A 19,979-nucleotide genomic window follows, 5' to 3' on the forward strand; every position below is an offset into this window, starting at 1 on the left:
TGATATACATTAACATTAAGGTTTTGACCTTGCAATAACATTAATTTTAATTAATTATTAATTATAATAAAATAATTAATATAAATATAATATATTTATATGTAAATATATTTGTATGTAAATATAAATAAATATATATGATAACTATATATATAGCATTACAAATATATGATATAAATATAACTAAATATGATAAATGAATAAATAGTAGATATAATATATATAAAATAAATAAATATGTTAATATATATTATAAATATATATATAAATAAATTTTTATATATTAATATATAAATAATATTTTATATATACACACAATATTTTAAAATACATTAAAAGTGTGCTGTGGAAATAAACAACATCGTGCCCTGCTTTATGTATGTTCATTAGAAATTTGCAGAGTTTGCTGTAATTAAGTGTGTTACAGAGCCACAGGTGAAATATGCTCACTCAACCTGTAGGCACTATCATGACAGATTGAGCTAGCACATTGAGCCTCCAAAAACAGCTTCACTTTTGCGATCATATGGTGAACAATTACAAATAGGCTTTCAAAAGCTTTTGGTAAAAAGTCAAGACGTTAAAGCATGGATGCTTCTGTAGAAGCCTCCAAGAATGTTCCCAATACTAACGAATCTAAAGTAGCCGTTGAACTCTCCAAAGAAATTTTAAAACTCTTCCGAATCCAAACAGATCGGTTGCAGGTGAAATCTCCAGCAGGGCTCTGAATTTGGTGGTTTCCAGTCAATTCACATGATGGTGACAGAGACTACAGGAACCAGCTTGCACAAACTAGACCTAGGCCTTGGCAAGGGTTTCAGCATGCACCCCCATATAGCGGGACTATTTCCCTCCCTGAATCTATTGCTATCTATAGCTCCCTAGGCAGCTCAAAAGCACAAATCAAGTAGTCTCCTGCATATGTCTTGCACTAGGAGAGATGTGAATGACCCAGCCCAGTTTCCCACTGTTTTTGAAATGTCATACACATTTTATGGCTTTGTTACGCCCTATCAGATGTTCACCAAATTTAACTACAGATAAAACCAATCAAGGCAAGTTAACAGCATGATCTGTTAGTTCCTATAGCGAACATCAGCATTTATAGACAAAGGCAAGGGGAAATTTGCTCAGTTTAAGCTGGGTAATTACCTTCTCACATAACAAGTTGCTTGCGTCTTCAGCTGTTGGAAGCACAAATTAAGACCAAAGTAATGAAGTCACCATCCAAAGATTAAGCTCAATATTTGTGCGTGTACTCTGGGGGGGGGAGGGGGGGGGGGGCAGGAAAAAAACTTTGAATTTAAAGAAAGCAAAAAATATGCTTCAAATCAGCTCACTGCACGGTTCTAGCAAGTTGTTGGTAATTCTGTGCTCCCTGTTAATTCAGAATTGTGTGTCACCAGGGCCTCTTTCAGAGATAAAAGGTTTCTTTCCCTGCCCTTTGTCGCATGTCTCTGATTTCCAGATAATTGAAACAAGAGAAGCTGAGTGTACTTGGGAGTGATACTTTCTAAGCTGCTCTTGGCTAGAATCCCTGATGTAAGTCTGGCCTGTCTCCTGAATTTTTTAAAGCATGTAACAAGCTGTTGGACTGATAAACAAGCTGACTGGAGTCTGCAAACATACAAAGAAAAAAAGAAAATAAGCCTATTCCAAATGCTCCACTTGTATGGAAGGAATTTTTTTATTTTTATTTGAGTAGTTCAATACTATTGTAAATACTTTCTCTAGTTCAAAATACTTCCTTTGATCAACACTCCTAAAAATAGACAGAAAAGTGACAGGGTTACTTTAGATAAGCTCCTGTGTAAGGAAAATTGCTGATCTCTTCAATATTCCGAAGAAAGCCCTGAGATGTGTAACGTATGCATTCACATTTAATTAGTCACCTGGCTGTTCTGATGAAATTAGTTACTCAGCTCAGGAAAATAAGGTTAATGTCTAAGCTCTGCCACAGTCTTTGCACTCTTGAGCAAGACACCTATTTTTTATACTTTTTGTTTGTTTTTCCAATGTGTTTAGTCAAAAAAAAAAAAAGGCGTTTTCCAGCATTTTCTAAAAGGATGATTATTGTTATAATTTCTTCTTTACTAGTTGTATAGGCATCAAAAGGTATCAGTCAGGACCAGGCCCAAGCCTGTGCTCTGATACTCAGATACGCACTCAGTTCCTGCATATGGCAGTCCACACTTGCATAACCAACCACAAAGCAAAGCACACCAAACAATGCCAAAACACATAGCAGTGTTTGAAGGGGGAGAATGGTGCCGCGTAGCCACAGTGCCTCTTATTATAGGTGCTGAACAAGCAATCAGAACCGTTCAAGTAGCGAGTTTTAGTGGGAGATTTCTGGTCTATATCATATGGACCATGTGCAAGTACCAAAACAATAACAGCAAAAAAACAAGCAAACGCACAAACAATATATATATATATATATATATGTATGCCTGTATCGATTCTTCCAGGTTGCATCACGCTAAAAACAGGGAGGTGAAAACAACGGCAGGCAACAAATTCAAATCTTATGAAGTCTCATAAAACACCAAATTCAGATGCAAGGTGCAAGCTGCATTTATTATCTTGCTCAAAGCGGCTGATCTGCTGTTTTCCGTCTGAGGCCACATGCAAAGGTTTGTTTCGTGTGAAGCCGCTGGAAAAGGGGGCTGAGGGAGCAGGGTGTTTGCACACAGATCTTGCAACCAGTCTTCAGACCCGGAGCCCTGTGCAGCCCTCAGGGATCTGGGTGCCAGGGGATCCGGGCCGGTGCCGATCCATCCCAGAGCCACAAGATGGCAATGCACACTGCGCAAAATGCACAGAAAGCGCATTTTTCTGCGTCCTCTGCAAATAGGTGCTGCTTTTTGAATTGCCCCCGTACGTGCTGCACAGCCTGGTGCCACAATGCTGGAGCAGAGAGCATCGCATGAAGGAGGGTGCCTCAAAGTCCACATGTTCTGCCGCGGCTCTTGAGTGAAGTGGGGTTGTCTGAATGTCTGTTTAAGCGATACAAGGTCTTAGTCCCCTCTGCCATCTGTAAGAATGTAGGTAAAAAATAATATAAATTAATTTAACCTCACAATGGAAAAATAAACATCCTGAATTTTACACATTTGCACTGATTTCTGTGAGAATCTGATGTTTTCCTTCAGTTTGGGTGCCCCAGCAAACAGATTTGGCCTCCCTTCCTGATGCTTTACTCACACAACCATCCTATTCCTGTAAGACATCACTGTACATTACAAGCACATTACACAGACTCTGCACCATAATGATTTGGGTTCATCTTTACTGGGAAATGGCTAATAAAATAATCTTTTATCTGACTCCATTAACGCCCTTCCTTGATGCGATATCCTTTTTATGGCCTAACAGAGTCTGTTTTAGATTAGACTTGGTTCTTCAAAGCCAAACTCTGAGATTTTTGAGCAGAAAAAAAAATCAAAGGCCATCTCCGAGTCAGCTACCCAAGGGATGACTGTAGCACCCACCTGCAGGGTCAGGGTTGTTCCTTGTTATAGTTCTCCCGGGGTTCCTTGCTGGCACTGTGCTCCAGTGTGAAACGGAGACGTGCCCTCGGCTACCGGGGAGCCTTGGTTATGTTTTCAGAGAGCCTCAAAAGCTTTAAAACAACTTTCTTGGGGAGTACCTCGTTACAGTTTACACATAGTGTTGTCTTTTCTCACTTTTGTGGTGATAAAGTAGAATAAATGCATGTGGAAATTTGCCTGGTAGCTGGTGCTGTGCTGCCTGCATGCACCTCCTAGACTGAGAGCTGAGCTCGTGTAGTCCAGACAGGTAATATAAGTGGTCAGGTATATATTACCTGTTTAAACACAGCTGGATCAGCTAAAATTTACTGGCTTCACAACAGCTGCATAGGTCCTGTATTGAATAAAAGACCGCTGATGATTTAGATAAAGCAAGAAAAATAATATTTATTTTCCAAACAGTGTCCTGTGGTAGATCCGCCTCTCAGAAAGCTGTCATTTTGGAAGGTGTATCCTGTTAAAAGAAGTGCAACACTGATTTATTAGCAGTGTTTATCTATGCAAAAACAACCCTTACTTGGGAGGATGTGACGTTAGCTAGTGGGTTTTGATGGTGTTGACCACATTTGAATTCCACTTCCTCTCTCTCATTTGCATGCTCACAACATCGCTGTGGTGTAAAGCATGAGTTACCTTGAGCGAATATTAAAAATATCCTCATAGATGTTCAGCCGAGCTGGATTTCATCTCCTTGACACTGACTTCTCATTGCTCACTTTGCCCTCCTCTGCAGCCTGGCCCATTTGCCTTCCACTATGGAATCCAGGGCACAGCGAGCTCAGGCAGCACAAGCACCAGGCAACTGCTTATAGCAAAGTGTTGAACTGGGGTTAACCTGGCACATGCAACCAAGGCGAGTGGGTCTCATCACCTTAAGAGGTCCTGTCTCTAGCTGGACCCTGCCTTGCAAGGCCATGGGCAAGGTCTTTCCAGCCAACAGTGCATGGGCAACCCACCTCTGGGGACAAGACTACAGGAGGGGGCAAAATCTGTATAGGAAGGACTGGTATGTCCATGTGACCACAAAAGTTTACTAAAATTGGATGTGTTGTCCAAAACCTACTTAAAAATCTTATTGCCTTATCTCGACGGAGGTAGTTTTGCCTTTGTTATATGTCCTCAAAGCCCACGGGGTGAAGATAGTGAGATAAACTGACTGTCATGAGCCTGAAATTTGTCTGTGGCAGGTGCCCAAGCAAATGTATAAGAATAAGGCAAGCATATACCATCATCAGACTCTCCCAGTCCCTATAGCCGTTAGGCCTACAAGGCCTTCCTGGTGCCCAGGTACATCCCGTGGTGTGGGATGGTACCATGTCCTGACCTCCTGCACCACTAGCCATCGCGTTTGGCCTTGATTGGAGGCTTATGTATTTTTACAGAAAGAATTATGGTTTGGGTTTTGCTTTGATGGCAGATCATGGGTGTTGGTGCATTTTGCAGAGTGTATTTTCAAGGCACTTCTGTTTTAAACATTTCCCTATGCAAGAGGCTCCAGGAGCACGAAACAGAATTAGTGCTGATATTAGCTGCACAGTTGCTTTCAGTAAGAATGCTTTTGGAAAGCTAATGATACCTGACCTGTAAGCAGCTGTTCCCAGTAAATGTAGATGAAAACCAGGAAACAGAATTGTTTTATACAATAGAAAAAAAATAACCTGCCTTTTTTCCTTCTCTTAATACACAAAATATCTTTTCTTTTTTTTTCCTTAATAATTCAGATATATTATTATTACACGGTTATGGTAACACGTCTCACTTTCCATTTCTTTTCTCTTTTTCTTAATGGTTCTGCTTTATTAGCCAGACACTTTTATTTCTGCAACTAAGTATTTTTGGGTATTGATGACAGTGACACAGTAAAGAGGCTAAGCTGTGCTGAAATAGATGAGATCTGTTACACTCATTCTGATTTATCTGGCTCCTTTTTTGATTTGCCAGCCTGAAATTTTTGGCACCATTTCAGACCATGTCTCTGGCTGAGTCGGTAACTTTTTTTCTTGTTGTTGTTGCAAATTCCTGCTCCATTTTTGTTACAGATGATGTGGTTAAAACTTCAAGTGCCACAATGTAAATCTATCTTTTAAATCCAACACTTTTTTTTTTTTTTTTCCTCCCCAGCCCTCCCCAGGCTTCAAGGCCATGAAAAAAATGAGAGCAAAGCAACCTGAGGAGGACAGAAGTTCATTTCAATTTCTCAACCTGAGCAAACACTTCACCACCTGCTTGCCCACAGATATTCCTTAGGATTGCCTTTGTTCCTTGCAACATCAGTGTCTCCATGCAGTCGTATTTTGCACAGAAATACAGCTTTTGAAGGACGCTCAGCTCCCAGTGAAGTAATTTTTAATTGATGTTGTTCTGCAGCCTTCTTAGACCTCATTTCTGCAAGCTGACCGGGTGGCAATGTCCCACTCCGACCACACAGCACCATTTGACAGGTCTCAGCTGCTCTCAGTGAAATTTCTCTGTTTGCATGGGGCTTTCTTCATGAGATGTTATCCCAGCACCAGTGATTATCCATTTGTTTTGCCTCTGTGTTTTGTTTCATCATGCACATAAGACAGTTCACAGAGTAAAGCAGCTCCTACAAAGCACTGCAGACCCACCAGTGCAGACCAGAAATCCAAATCTTGCTCACCAAGAAAGGGCCTTCTCCAAACACTTTGGATATATCACATAATGATGATTTCAGTTACAGAATAACTTCAACAGGAGGAAAAAATAAGATAGCTTTTTAAGCGAGTGGCCTCCCATAAAAGTATTTGGCTCATGGGCATTCCTGGCTCCTTTTTTCAGATAGGAACTTGGGCTCCTTCTCGAGTCATGAGAACCTAGACATGCTCCTTGCTGCTTGAAAGAAGATCATCCTATTTCTTGTGAGACTTTGGTGGGAAAAATGTCCACATCTGTTGGTAGCATCTGGATAGCTGACCTGTCTTTGAAGGATTGTCTATGACAGGAAAGGGATGAGAGATTAAAAAAGAAGGAAAATTAAATAGCCCTTCCCAACTCCACAATGAAGTTTTTAATCTTTGGCACCTACTATCCTTCACAAAAGATATGAGGATAGAAAGTCAATATTTATATTACCAAAAAAGAAAAATTGTAATTGCTTTTCAAAACACAAAAGACGTATGCATTGACAACAGGTAGTAAGGAGCAGAGGCATTGCATTAAATTAGATTTAATTAAATTCGTTGAATTTGTTCATTGATTGATCAAATTTAACAATTGAATTAATTAAGATTAATTTGCTCCTATAAAGTGCTAAGAAAAACTGATTGGAATATCTCAATGTCTCAGCTATTACGAAGTTCAGCAGATGCTTATTTAACACGTCAGCTTTGGCACAAAAAGTTTGCCTTTTCCCCAGATCTCACCTGCAAGCTTTAAAAGCACCAAGCTTCCTAATGAAACAGCCCCATAGTCACCACCTTGCTTGTGTCCATTACCTGGCTCTCATTTGTCCAAAGTTTTCCTAGAAACAGATGTTGGGGCAACAGGCTGAAAACTTTCATAAAGGAGATCTTCTCATAATTAATTCTATTCTTGGTATTTTAATGCCAGCAGTATTTGTTGCAAACCTCCCACACTCCTTGAGATGTAACATATCAGCTCCTAAGCAGCAAAAAATACAAAGCCTATTTAAAAGTTAAGGTTTTGCCTTCACAGAAGCCCAGAAGGGTTGAGGTTGGCAGGGACCTCTAGAGATCATCTAGTCCAACCCCTGCTCCGGCAGGGACACCCAGAGCACGTGGCACAGGGTGGCATCCAGGCGGGTTTGGAAGATCTCCAGAGAAGGAGACTCCACAACCTCTCTGGGCAGCCTGTTCCAGGGCTCTGTCACCCTCACAGGAAAGAAGTTCTTCCTCACATGGAGATGGAACTGCCTGTGTTTCAACTTACACCCATGATTTTACGTTGTAGAAATTATCCTTAAATTCCTAAATGCATAGGAGTTTATTCTATATTAATAAATGTATATTCAGGCTCTCCGCCTGCTCCCCAAAAAAGTTGAAGTTAATTACCCTCATCAAGGATAGTGAAGATAGTTCAAAAAATATGAAATATATATATAAATATGAAAAAAATCTCTTTGGAGACATTTTAGAACAAAACAACATCATTGTGAAAGCCATATAAACTTTCAGTTCAGCTTCTTATAAATGTCCGGGTATGATGGCTTTTAGAAATACTATAGGCCATAGTATACCATTGCCGTATTAGGCAATAGCGGTTTCACCGGTCATGTGAGTTGGTACTGGATATTTCATCCTGTTCTTAAAAGCAGGCAGCTCTGGGCACAAGTACAGCTAGTTTACTGGGAACAGTTTCTAAGTGTTTCATTTTAGTCACTTTTTTTTTTCTCTCTCTCTCTACTTTTGGTGATTATTGACATCTAAGGGATGAGTCTGCCTAAATGCCATTCATTCTTTTTTGAAATCCCACAGATAAGCACAAGATGCCATTTCTTATGGTATTTCCTATTACCATAATAGAAGATAGAAATTAATTTCAGTATAAACCACCTGGGGACAGAATATTTCTTTCCATACATTGCTGACAGCAACCATGGACTGTGCAGCCCCAAATCAGCAAGTGCTTGAGAACACACTTTGCTAGAGTCACTTTCACTTGGAGTTAATTGGGATTACAATTTACCTTTTATTACGGCATAATGATTGCAAAATAAAGCCTTGAAGCATCTGGGGAGAGAAAGGATTCAAATACCTTCTGATATAAGCACTTCCTCAGGAAATATATTGGATAAGTTAAGGAAAAAAAAATACTAAAACCAGGCTCTAAAACAGGCTCCAACATTGCTCTAATTCTGGGAAGAGTGGGCTTCGAGACAGAGTCATAGCTGGCTAGCATGGTCAAAAGCATAGGGAGAAGACCATGTGAGGAACCTCAGTACATCCAAGTGTAAGTAGTGAGCAAATGCTTGTTAGGAACCCCCAAATTCCAGCCACATTCTCGCATCACCTTTTTGGTCAGCTTGAAGAATTTCTCAGGCCCAGACTCAAGGAGATCATGATCTGCTTCATTATTCCTGTACCCTGCTCAGCAGTGAGAACTCAGCAGATGCACCTCGACATTGGGGATCTCACACCGCAATTCCCAAGCGCACTGGGAAGCAGGCAGCTTGCCCGGGAAGGACAGGTGGGGGCAGCAGGACTTCAGGAAAGTGCCAGGGAGAAAAGGCCAGGAGAGAAAACAAAAACAGAGGAAACGGGAGACCAGAAAGAGGGAACCCAGGGCTGAAAGCCTTCACACTTCATTAACTGGAGCTACTAAAGACCCATTCGCCCTCCTGCAGCCCTTTGGAACTGCAGCCCCAGGAGCTCCAGAGCCCAGAAAAGATGCAAAAATAGCAAAATTTGAGGCTTCAAACATTTGCCATCACTGAAAAGATAAAGCAGCTTTCTAAAATTTGCATAGTGTGCAAAGGCAAGAGGGAGAGCAGATGGTGTCTGTCTGGAGAGCAGACCTTGGTCTGACATTTCTGCGTTGTGCCATAGAGCACTGAGGTGTTATTTTTAAAAATAGATGAAGGGGCTTTGTGGAGATGGGTATTTTATTCCATCAGAGAAGCAGCTCTAAATCTGAGCTAGTCACAGTGCACAGATTTTTTCCAAGCTTCCCAGAACGCAACACAGTCATCTCAAATGAGGACTTTATTTAACAGTTTTGTTTTGATGCTTTGTCATAGATGACATGGAACAAGAGTTTTTTATGTTACTAGTCCTGTCTCTGTTTTGGTAGCACCTTCTCATAAGCAAGTGTGGAAGCTGGTAGCTTCTTGTAGCTAAAAACCGTGCGGGGAGACAAGTGAAATACTGCCAACTGAGTACAAATGACCTGTAAAAATCTGAAGACTATAAGGCATTCTTTTTTTCCGGATACTGCCTTAGAAAACAACTCCCAAAATGCTGTGCATCAGACACATTGTGAGACATATCATATCGCTATTGTAGGAGCCATTGTTAGCAAGTTAAAGTCACATATCATTTTTCAGTTTAAAATGGGGGAGTATCAAATGAACAGCCAGAAACAAAACTTGTCAGTTTTGCCCAGAAAGCCATTATTCTGCATTCACTAAATAAAACTAGGTGATTAGTTTTCAAAGGGATGGGCTCTCACTGCATAAAAAAATCCAACACTGTCTAGTTCCTTCAACCCCATAAAATTACTGTAAGGACTGAAAACAAGAGTCTGCTATAACACTTCTTTCTGTCATAAGATAATAACATGTTTTCTAACTTCAAGGACTAGGAATGTGGAAGAACTTTAGCTGTTTCTTTCTCAGGTATGTGACCCATCTTAGTGCAGCTGGCTTTGCAGAAATGTCAGTTTTATTGCCTTTGTGACATCTTGTTGCTTTTATCAAGCAAGATGTTCATGGCTCTGTAGATCTCTGCGTTCAAACAACAGTTACTATAGCCAGATGGTGGAAAGGTTTATGAGTAGTATTTTGATCAGGACTATCACGTCTGTTTTTCAGGACAGAACCTGAGCAGATGGTACTGCTTACCTTATCCCACGAACCCCCTTTTTGGGGTCTTTTTTAACATTACTCTTTTTTAACATTACTCAAAAGCACGATTTTTTAATCAGCAATGTATAAACTTATTTACTCTGAAAAGACAGCCGTTCTGTGTAGAACATATTACAGGTACAGATTACAGTAACAGCAAGTGTTATATATACTATTCAGTATTTTCTGGTAGTTTTGGAACATTAACTTCTGAAAACATCACTAATTCTGTTGTATAATTAAGGTTCTACATACTAGCAAGGAAATTGAGACTTTTTTTTGTTTCAGACATATCATTTGTTTCAGGCTTACAAAGTTTCATTCCTCCGTCACTTCAGAAAGGTTCTACACAGTTTTGGCATACAGTAAGGGAGAAGGCATAGAGTGAAGGGGTGGCTTGGAAGCAGCAAGAGTAGAGACATTCAGGAATTTGCTTAACCTTCGGCTATCAAAACGTTCTCATCTTTGTCAGCAGATTTTGCATTTGAAAACGCCAGCTGCAGATATCTTAAATGTCTCTTAATCACAGTCAGGAGCAGCGACATTTCCAGCAGCAGAGAGGGGCATGTTTTGATTCAGCAGCAAGGAAAGGCAACGCCATCAGAAATAAGAAATTTCTAGCAATAGTCAGAGATGAGTTAATAGAGTAGTGACAGAACTGTTATCACTGTCCAGTATGTCCAAAAGACATGTCAACCCAAAATAATAAGGATCCGACAAAAGAAACATGTCATTTCTGATTGGCAGAAGAAGATGTGAGAGTGGGCAAGAGCTGTTGTTCTTGCATTTGACACAGCAAATAGCTTTACGAGTGCTGCAGGGACTTCCACATTTATGTCATATTGCTGAAGCTCTGGATCTCTGTCATTCTGAGAGCAGCGTTACCTCTAGCCAAAAATATTGTGTACCATTGTGTCCACAGTCACTGAAACAGTTTTCTAAGTTCACTTTTAAAGTATGTTTTTCACCCTGTTTGTTTATGTGATGTCTGGAACAAGAGCTTTGATGGAAATATTTGTTTTATTTAGCACCTGCACTGAAACACTAGCAATGCAGCTGAAGTGTTCCACATGTTCCTCTTACCTCAGGCTGGTTAAGCAAGAGCATTCGCACATTTCCTTAATCCCAGGCACCATAAATCCTTTACAAGTCCTCTGTTTCATTGCTCTTGTCTCCTCTCCAGAGCTTAGCAAAGCCCTCGGCATGTGCAGCCCTTCCCTCTCAGAGCACACATGGCTTGCAGGGAACCTCCTCGCTGTTTCGCACCGCAGGGTGAACGATGCTGCAGACAAGACAGCACACATGGGTGCAAGGACACCCTCTGCTCATAATCAGAGCCCATAATCCGGCCCATGTTGCAGCATCTTTCCATACAGAGGTAGTTTTGCTAAAGTTTTGGACATTGGAACACAGCTGCAGCCATATAAAACATTATCTTAGTGAAAGTTTGTAAGTGTTTAATTAACTTCACGCTAATGGAGAACATTTGCTTTGAAAATCATGGAATATTTCTTTATCTGAACAACAACAGCAACAACAAAATCTGGCCATATTTCATTATTTTTTATTTGAATAGGCTTTCAATAAGAAAATGTGTTTCTATATACATGGAGAATTCCACCAGCTCAGTCACTATGGCTGAAAAATGCCTTAAACCATATCTTACGAGTGGAATATGCCACTAGAAAAACAGCACTAAAACTGGCTAGTCAACAAGGTCATCTCTTCCACAGTTTGCTTCAACATACAAATAACAAAAACCCCAAGAACTCCATCACCTCCCTAGGGTCTGTCCCTATGTACTCTCACCAGGCAGCCTGCAGATCCAAAATCAACTTTGAGAGATCTTCCCTTCATTATACACACCTGCAATAGTATTTAATCTCTAGATATCTTTTTGTATAAATATACACAGTCCCTTCTGACTCAAAGATACATAATCAGGTCCAGTAAAAAATGTCTTAGATTATTACTTTGACAGATTTATGCTTGTCAGCAAATTGCTCTGTTCTTGATGTCTAAACAAGTTCCCAATAAACCACTGAAAAACTTTGAAGCATAACTTTAATATAAATGTTATATTATTCATAGAATTACAGAATGCTTAAGGTTGGAAGGGACCTCTAGAGATCATCTAGTCCAACCCCCCTGCACACGCAGGGTCACCTAGAGCACGTGGCACAGGACTGCGTCCAAGCGGGTTTGGAAGATCTCCAGAGAAGGAGACTCCACAACCTCTCTGGGCAGCCTGTTCCAGAAATTCTGGAATTCTGGTTCCATATTATTGAATAACTTTAAAATATAAATATTTATTCATGATTTTTTTAAAAATGTGACTATTATTCTAAGACAGCTGGGCAGTAGTAAGACCAACGTAGGTTTTAATTTGAAATACTACCGTTCTAACATGAAGCAAGGAAATCCAGATACCTATCAAAACTAAAAGTATAACCAAATTTAACAATTTGCCCAACTACAATGACAAAAGTAATTAACTAATTTGTCTAAAAATGTTAATGGAAGAGCAATTACAAGTATTGAGAAAAATATCATCTGATTAAGGCAGAATAGTTTTTCATTTTTGAAAATTATCTATAGACCTGCAATAGTAACAGAATTGGTCTTTCTTTTCTGAAAGCCAGATCATAAGTTCATTTTTCTGACTCAGGTGTTCCTTTAAAGTAGACAGATGAGGGATGGAAAGACACTGTTCCACATCAGACAGAGAGATGCTGTTTCATGGGTAATACAGATTGTAATCTTTCCTGGGACTATCTTTATGTATCACAAATCTATCCAAGTTTTAGATAGCACATGTCAGATTTACAAAAAAAAAAAAAAAAAAGAGAGAGAGAGAGAGAAATGTACATATATAAAGACTGAATACTGTCTGGCATTTGCTTCATAATTAATTTTAAAGTGGGAACTTCCTGTACACTTGCTTTTACAGATAGACTAAAGGGCAGGAGAAGGCTGTGGACGATTGTACAGCATCATGGAGCATCGTTATCAAAGTGCTTTGTGCATTGATGCAGCCACCAATGACACCATGCTACAGGATTGTGCCTGCAAGAGACCGAGCAGACACTTTTCAATAAAACACATGGCATAGGTATTGAGCTGGAACTTCATTGATTAAAATTCAGGGAGGAGTATTTTCACCAAAATATGAACTCCTGTACAAACTAGAAAGGGAAACAATTTGGTGAAGGAGATAAGTACAAAAAGCATATATATTTTTCTGTTACTCGTTGTAATTATAAGTGAGAATAAAGTATTGGGAAGTAAATTTTTCATAAGAACTTATAGCTGACTTTACAGGTCAAGTAATACAGAAGCTGAGGAGGTTCATCATGTAATGAAGTTTCATGGCTTTACCTCTCTGAGACCCACTCTAATTCAGAGTCCTAAAATTTCCAAAGTATATTTTACTTTTTTTCCATTTTGTTAGTGGCTTGAATAGATATATTAATTCAAGATACTTTAGATATCAGAAAATGTAGTTATACAAGGCCTCTGGAGGCAGCTAATGACCCGTGCCTAGGGTGTTAGGTCTAAGCTCCAGACCATGAAGGAGTGCAGGGTTTGCATCCTTGTCTTGAGGCCCCTTGACATCTGTGCTCTTCTTAGATGAGATTTAAGGTCCACAAGGGCAGGGAGACATGGAGTACAGACTTGAGGAAGCATTTATTCCAGTATTTCATAGTGAGATGGAAAAAGCTATCAGGTCCATGTATCTCTGTAGAAATCATACAGCACAAGGTAACAGATGTTTTCACACAGTAATTTTTGTTCAGTTTTCACTTAAACTATCCCAAATACAAGACTGCCAGCTGTGCAAACATTTCTATAGTGTCAGTCCATGCCACCTGATGCTTTTCACTACACGTTGCCCATACTTTGAACCCGTGCACGATGCCAGAAGACTCAGGGCAGCCCAGATAACTTTTGAGTCTTCCTGTTCCACTTGAGCCCACTTCTCTTTGAGTCTGTATTTCCAGGGCTAGGAAATTCAGCAGATGTAGTCACCTAATCAAGACTCAGCTTACCCTGCTTGTTTGCTCTCTTTTCGTGCGTGGGTTTGTCTATTAGCAGTTGACTCCGGCCATCCCCATGCTGATGCCTCTGAGGAAGTTTACTTGTTCATATGTAAAGAACACAGGTCTAGTTTCCTGTCTTCCCTTTCTGTTTGACATTGACAGTGGAAACCTGACAGACAACCCAGCACAGTAATTTGCTAAAAGTAACTCTTTAGATAACGGCATAGGGGCGGAGGGCAGGACACACCTTCCATTTTTCTCTCTTTGTTGGCATATTTTTATAAAATCACCAGCAGGTGCAGTGCAGGCTGGGACATTAAATGGTATTTGTCATAATAAACACAGATGTGGAAGGGCTTTTCACCCTTATGCTGTACCTGCAGGAACTTGCATAGCATTTTGCAACATCTTCACTGATGGAACTTTTTTTTTTTTTTCTTCCTTTAAACTTCAAAACAGAGACAAATATCCATGAGTAGCTCAGACTGTTAACTATTTCAGAGCTTTGCTGCTGTTGAGGATATGGAAGAGAGGTAGATATCTGTTGAGCGGAGGCTTAGGCAAGACCTACTCATGGAAAATCTGGGGAAGTGTGTGTGACACACAAACCATGAGTGAGCAATGGCAACTTCTTGGCCCACAAATTTGTTACTCAGGATTGATGTTTTTTTAACCATGATTTTGGGAGTCAGACTACGACAGCAATGGCAAAGTTTACCATAACCTACCCTGGGCGAATCCATATAGAATGATGCATTTTCCAATTGCAGGAGCCTCCAGAATTTTTCCTCCTAATGGATGTCCAATTGGTTGGAGTACTCTGCTTTATTGACATTTATGAAGTGTGGAGAATAAACCTGAGTGTTTAAATTAACTTTCATTTTAATGAATATTTTCTGCTTCTCTCTTAGTCACATAACAATCTAATTATTTCTGTAAGTCCCTTGTTATCTTGAACTAAAACTGTTATTCATGATTCAAGGTGGCCATTCTGATCCCTGAGACAACTTGACACAGTTGGTCATTTTCTGAGAATGACAGAAACATATTCCTGAAAAGAACGCAAGGAAAAGAACTCACAGTGCAAGGGAAGATCTGGTGCTCATGAAGAGTCCTCATCTGCTCAGAAGTTTGCTGTCTTGGCTACTATTATTGTATTTTGTTGTTTTGTTCATGAAGGTATCCATCCCATAAAAAAATTAGTGTCTGCCTGATTTCTGGAAGAGCAAATTTCCAGTAGTCTGACCTACACAGTAACATTTCTGCTGTTTGTATGTCTTCACCTTGCCACTTCTCAGTTTCACATGGTGCAAACTCCTGAAACAGGGCAAGAAGAAAAGAGTACCTTTGTCTCCTGTCAGCTAGGAATTCCTAGGCCTGTCTGATATTTTGTTTCTATTTTTGAAGACTCACTCTCTTTCTGACTAAAAAATTGAAGTACTGTACTTTCTCTGGTCTCTGATTTCTTTTCTGAGGACCACAGTCAGATGCTGGGATAGATGGACATTTTGTTTTGATCAGTGCCTGCCCAGCTGCAAAGACATAGGAATTAGGACATATAGGAGTCATTATGCAGCAAATTGCCAATGAAAATTTGACACATTCTGTCCCTGCATTCTTGCTGAAGCTTTTGCCCTAGCTTTGTAATGTACAATTTGCTTCTAAGACTAGAATAAAATATTCTTGGTGTTCATGTATTTTGAGGCCTCTGTAAAATGTCTTTCACCAAAGCGACATCATTGATCAATGGATTTCAAGATTTATCCCCAAAATGAACACCAGGGACCACTGCAGTCCCTTACAGTGAGCCTTGGATCTTTATTTGTTAAAACCGGGTTGTCACCTAGAGCCACTGTTCCTTGGATCATTTGCAACAGGTCATTTGCCTTCATGCAGCCAACACAGAAGAACATTTCTGACCACTCATGCAAACTAGGCTGGTGATGTTCTGTTTCACACATTTTTGATCATTTTCAGGAAGTTCACAGCAATTTCCCAGCTCTAATTACACTGGCAAATGCTGAGGTACAGAAATTAGAGCCTACCTTTCATTTTCATGTTGGATCAGAGAGATCCTTAGAATCATAGAATGCTTAGGGTTGGAAGGGACCTCTAGAGGTCATCTAGTCCAACCCCCCTGCACACGCAGTGTCACCTAGAGCACGTGGCACAGGACTGCGTCCAAGCGGGTTTTGAAGATCTCCAGAGAAGGAGACTCCACAGCCTCTCTGGGCAGCCTGTGCCAGGGCTCTGTCACCCTCACAGGAAAGAAATTTTTCCTTAAGTTCCTTCCTGAGCAAATCTCAAACTTTTGGAGCAGGACTTGGTTGCTGCTGCAGCAGGGTTGCACTTCAATGAAATTATGGCCAGATATGGCAAAGTATGCTTGTTTTCAATCTTTGGAAACAAATCTAATACTTCTGCTTACTAACAATGTGGGATTGCTTTTGCTACACATATACCTAAAGTACTACTAGTATCCTCATTTTAAGTAAATATGTAGGAAAAGGCAGAAAGTTTCTTGTGCCTGAGCAAAAAAAACCTGTGAACAGCCCTTTAGATATTACCTGGGTCTGATTCCAGGTTTTTTTCACTGCTTTGCTCTTTCTGCTGATCCCTGAAGACAGGTGGGTGGTGTTTAAGGAAGCCCATGACTTGTCTTTGCCTCAAAGACTTGCTGGCAGCATTAGCACCTTTCAGGGTAACTACTACCATTCCCCGTCTGATTTCAACATAAGTCTTCAAAATGAAACAGAATCAGACTGGAAACATACTAGCACCTCATAACTGAAGTATAAAAAGCAAAATTCCTTTCATAACTGGAATTGTTAAATTCTACATTGTTGCATGCTAAGCAATTAAAAACACAAGGGATTGCAGAGCTCACAATGTCCTCCCTGATGTAAAAGATAAGTGGTTTTTACTAAAAAGTGGGTTGGGATGGATTTTTCTCAGATAATTTTATTCTATGTTAAGGTTCTAATGTTTATAAAAAAGAGGTCTAATAGATGCTTTTTCCTATGTATTTTGTCTCTCTATCCTGCTGCTTTTTTTTCCTGTGTACATTACCATGGATATTTAGCAAAGTTACTCTTTTTCATTTTGTTTCATTTTGCTTTGCTTTGTTTTGTTTTTCCCCCTAGGGCTGTGACCTACTTGAAGAAAATGGATATTTATTTACTCGGAGTTGTCTCTGGAGACTTTAAAAAGTCTACATCTAAAGTTGAAGTGATGTAGTAATGACTGTAAAGGAACTACATTTTACAGAGGCCTTGTTTCTAAGCCTGGCTTCATCAGAGGAGAAATTATCATGAAAGAATGCATAGAGGAATCCACAGAATCACCTTACAAGAGAATCCTTGCTTCATTTTAGAGCAGCAAAAAATTGTGAGATGCTTGCCCCTAACAGTTTCTCTCTCAAACACTTATTTTTTCTACTACTTCCCCAATCTTTGAACTTTACCACTGTAGCAATGCCTCAAGTTAGGCATTCACAGCCTGGTGCTCCTTCATCCTCATTTAGAAAAAAAATGCTGCTATTAAACATTGGCAGCTTAGGGATCTTTTAGTTATAAATATGTATCAGCAATAGCTGGAATAATGTGCAAATCTCCCTAAGTTCTAAAAAATTATTTCCATAGTTTTCTACTTACTTTGTAGCCATATGGAAACTGCAAAACTCGAATTCAGGAACCAGGAATATAGTACAAATATTGCCTCTGTTCTTTGGAGAACACTCCCAAACATCACTTTTTGGGCTGTGCTCCTTCCAAAAAGTGAACGTCTGCTTTTACATTCTCATCTTGACTCCAAGTTCAGGGGAGTCGCGATACTTTACAAACCTTTGAAATTCTGCTCTGCAGTATTGACAGTATAAAACTACTCTCCTCCAAATGACACTGCATCTACCTGCATCTTTCTTTAGGATGCCCTTCAAATGTACATTGACCAAGTGGTTTGCTTGAATGAGCATTTGCAGCCTCTTCATTTTCCACTGTTTCTCTTCTTTCCAGCTGGTGCATCTTTTCATCTTATTTACAAAAAGTCATCCAGTCGCTTTGGTTTCTAAAGATTGCTTTTGTCTTTGCATAACAAATAAATATCGTGTCCACACATAGCAGGGTGCTATTTACCAACTTCTCGCATCTTAAAAAAAGTAAGCCATGATGCTGGGAAAGATCTAGCCAGTTCTCAAAGGCAGAAGAAAGTCATTTATTTTCCTTAGTAGTTAATGTTAGTTAATTAACTTGAAATTAAATACTTACTTGATAAGTAAGTCTGCAATTGCAGGAAGAAAAAAGGCAAGTTCTTTGCCTTTGGGGCAAATTCACAGAATCAGCATGAACACATAAATTCACCATTCAAAGATAAGTATAGAGATAGCCCATTACAGGTCAATTGTTCTCTAAAATAAAAATTAAACCAAATAAACTGCACATATTTTAGCTAAAAGGTGTTTTGCCATGGCTAACAAATATTGTCATATTTTTCATAGGTGCATGGCTATATATTGCAAGAGTTACCTTTATAAGGCAAATGTATACTTACAATTAAAGACACCTTTGAAAAAAAATGTCATGTTTTTAAATGAAATCTTGCAGGAGTCTAAAAAATATATGTCGTTAAAGTCAGAGAATCATTCATATTTAAGAGAATACCTCATACTTAAATACGCTGTTGTTCAAAACTTGAAAACTCATACTGAATTACTGCTCCTTCAACTTTTTATAATAACTTCAAGCATACGTACCATGAACCACCAAAATCCATACCCAAAGAACTTCATATCCCAAGCTGACACAGGAACTGACAGGTGCAAGATTTTCAAAAACACTCCCCAAACTATGACGTTAGGGTGGATTTTCTTTCTGAATACCCTTTGAGCAGTAATATTTTGGCCAACTTTCTGAAGCTGTAAATAGCCTTAGAACTGATTAATGGCGACTTTCCTCACCTCTGAGTTTTCTCAGGTGTGCCCAGATGCTCTATCAGTGATGCAGCCCTCAGTGGATTGCCTGAAGCATGCAGATATCTAAATATCTTTCTTGCATTTCATAGATTTATCTCACCATGCAGGGACACAGCATGATCCCCAGTGTTCACAGGCTTTTCAACAGTCTTTAGTTTGTTGGTGCATGTTGACCTAAAGTCCTCCTGAGGTGCTGTTCCCATGCTGACACGTCTACAAATTGCTGTAGCTGTGCAGTTATTTTAGAGATATAACCTATTTCTATCATCTTTCTATTTGCAAAGCAACAATGGGTGTTGAAAAATTAGGATGCCATCATCAGATCTCTTTTTGTTACTTCTCGTGTTTTTGCAGTGTGCTTTTTGGAACAAAAACACATCTTTTGATCTTCTGTTAATGGGCTATGCCAAAAAATCAAATCCTAGCGTTTGACATTTTCCTGCATATACTATAGTGATACAAATATGCTAAAAATAACATCCAAGTCTGCAGTACAACACTAACACACACTCCTCCCTGTAGGAGAGTTCATTTTAAATAGGCACTTTCAAGTTTTGAATTTTTTTTGACTTTTTATTTTTCTTGGTGAAAGTTCATTAAGGGATAATTCGTGGTCTTTTGGTGAAGGGAGGAGCCCCCATGACTGCAGGGCCAGAGAAGTCCTTCCTTTCAGCAGGGAGGTGTCCAGTTATCTATTTTCTCTTGCTGGTGGGCAGGAATGTATTTGGCCTCAAGGATGCACCAGAAGAGGCCTTCTACATCGTATAGTCCAGCTTGGAGGTACTGAGTGAACATGAGATCCCCAGGTTCTTGGAGCCGGGGACATTGCTTTCGTCCCCAGGAGAGGTCAGATGAATACGCCCACTAAAAGCAGA

This window comes from Tinamus guttatus, unplaced genomic scaffold (genome assembly GCF_059628265.1).
Source record: "Tinamus guttatus ecotype Peru unplaced genomic scaffold, ASM5962826v1 Tinamus_guttatus_pri_ptg000050l, whole genome shotgun sequence".
NCBI classification, from domain to species: domain Eukaryota; kingdom Metazoa; phylum Chordata; class Aves; order Tinamiformes; family Tinamidae; genus Tinamus; species Tinamus guttatus.